The following is a 2,641-nucleotide window of genomic DNA, read 5'->3' on the forward strand; positions in this document are numbered from 1 at the left end:
GTTTAGTCAATAAGTAAACTGACTAGGTTGGGTCGGTTGAAGAAAATGACTCAAACCAACCCAACCCGACCCATGAACACCCCTAGAACAATCCCAGATCTATGCCTCTTGTATTCAAGAAAGTTGGGGTACCAAAATGTCTACTGAGATGTAATCCCAACTTTTTTGAATAGAAGGGACAAGGATTTTGGACTATTCATTTTTTACCAACGTTTGGATGATTGATAAAAAAAAATTAGATGACACCTGAATGTTGTTTGTATTTTTTCAAATACCACTTAACGGATCAAATCGATTAACGACAGGCATTAGATTGATACATTTTAGAAGTCTGAGTACTGAATTTTCATATTTTAAAGTTTGAGGACCATAATGAAACTAGACCCAGGGTACTAATAGAGAATTTGCCCTTTTAAATCTATTAGGTGGCCAATTTCTTTTCTTGTACCCATTCACAACCAAAAAGCACAAAACCAAAAGAGAAAGATCCTCCCCTGCCCCAAAATAATCCTTCCCCGGCAAATGACTCCCCTCAATAGATAAGTACAAAATGAGTCCCCAACCCCACCAAACGGACCCCCTTTTTTTTTGAAAAGGGATTTCATTTCCAAGAATAGGACCTTGCGAAACCATTCAAGCCAAGCCTCTCCGGCTCTCCCTATAAATAATCGCGCTTGCTTTTCTCTGAAGCCTACTCCTGGAGTTCAAAGAGTTCGAGGAAAAACAGTCTGTTCTGATAATAAACAGTCAAGCTAACCATCTCTCTCTCTCTCTCTCTCTCTCTCTCTCTGATAACAGAAGAGTATCTGCAATGGCTCGATTGCTTAAAATTTGTTTGATAATGGCTGAGGTCTTGATGGTCATGGCAATGGCTTACGACCACGAGCCTGTGTCACCCAACGCTCCAAAGGCTGCTATAGAGGGCTCCCAGAAGGGTGCCGGTTCTTCAGATCCTCCATCGTCGAGTGTTACAGCAATATCATCAAAGGATGAGCTAGACATGACTGAAACCGCGGAATCGCCGGGGATCAGACGAATGGGGAATCATCATTCGTCGGGGGGCTCAGCCGCAGGTGGAGGCGTCATAATTGGAGGGCTTGCCACCGCCATCTTCGCTGCGATTTTTGCCTACATACGGGTCACCAGAAGAAGAAACGCAGAAACCAAGTAATCCTCAGATGGTTCTTCCACTATTGCTCCCCGGCATGGAAGTACAATGTCAGATGTACTCAAGGAACATATGTGAAGCAGAACAGAGTAGGCCACCTTTTTTTTTCATTTTGTGATTAACAGATGGATTCACTTAGATTTTCTTTTTCTTTTTTTGGGCTAAGCAAGGTTTGGGGCTTGGGTTGTTTTTTCTGTAAAATGAAGAAAACAAATATAGGAAACTTAATTAAGACAAAGAATGAAGGAAAACATCTACCACCTGTATTGTGTAATTGATTCGCTTTTTGATCAAATTTTCTATCAGCTCCTCCGGAACTGGAAGCATTTAATTTGGTTTTCTGCTTCTTTTTGGTGGGTGTGGCCGTGCCCGTGCGGGACTAGGAGTAAGGGAGTAATTAGACACGGACTCCACCGTTGATGACTGTTACACGAAAGTTGGGTATCCGTAGCTTCTGGAACATGTGTGAGTGACTGAAGTGTGAACGAAGAGGTTTTAGTCCAAGGGCTATGCCAGTGGACTGTTTCAAATTGTTAAATTAGAACGAAGCTGAAAGACTGTTTAATGCCTGAGATTGCGGAGCAAAATGAATGGCGTTGAATTGATTGTCATTTCAGGTTTAGAGCACATGTAATCGCTTACCACCAAGTCCACCACTTATTATTTTCTTCGTTTTTTTTTTCGGTTACCCTGTTGATGTACATCGAAACTGAACAAACAAGAGTCTATGCCTGTTAGGGAAACGTTTACACAATTTGATGTATCAGGTGGGCGTGCCGGAGTGGTTATCGGGCATGACTAGAAATCATGTGGGCTCTGCCCGCGCAGGTTCGAATCCTGCCGCCCACGCTTTTTTCGCACTTTTTGCAGCTGGGTATTTAAGGTCTAATTCTTTTCTCACACCAAAATGTTTTTTTTTTTTTTGTTTTTGTTGTTTATATAACCAGAGATCAGAAAAGGAGATACACACAACGAATAGTCCATTCCCAAAGCATAGTTGAGGCAAATAAGAAACTTTGCATTTTAAAAGGCTAAAAGCATAGTTGAGGCCTAATGGTCGAAAGTAAGCCTCAAAACTTAAAAATAAAATGCAAAGTCCTCAAATAATTCAAATGACCAATTTAAAAGAAAGAAAACAATAAAATATGAAAAAATAAAAACAAATAAATTTTTTAAAAACTTAAGCACCCCTCCCGGCCCTATGTCTTGGAGAAGTCTAGATGTAAATGTTGGGACTACATTCACTAGTGCTCTAAATTGGAGCCTTAGACATATAAATTTCGATGCTTCAAGAACATCTGATGGTAAGTGTGCAACGGAAGTTAAAGCAAGAGATGAATCGGGTAGCATCCTACAAGGATGTAGGAGTTTGTTCAATTAATGAAACTGAAATATGGGCTGCCCTGAAAACTCATCTTGTGGCATCAAAGTTTAGAAGATCGAAAGTTTGCATTGAAGGGATTCAAACTTAGT

General features: G+C 40.6%; 1 non-coding gene across 1 annotated transcript; it reads left to right on the forward strand.

The window, feature by feature from the left end:
- Window positions 1-1,935: 1,935 nt before the first annotated feature.
- On the forward strand, window positions 1,936-2,017 carry TRNAS-AGA (transfer RNA serine (anticodon AGA)). The gene has a single exon. It is a non-coding gene; the product is annotated as a tRNA-Ser (tRNA).
- The last annotated feature ends 624 nt before the right edge of the window (window positions 2,018-2,641 follow it).

Source organism: Nelumbo nucifera, chromosome 1 (genome assembly GCF_055504915.1).
Source record: "Nelumbo nucifera cultivar China Antique chromosome 1, China Antique-T2T, whole genome shotgun sequence".
Taxonomy (NCBI): Eukaryota; Viridiplantae; Streptophyta; class Magnoliopsida; order Proteales; family Nelumbonaceae; genus Nelumbo; species Nelumbo nucifera.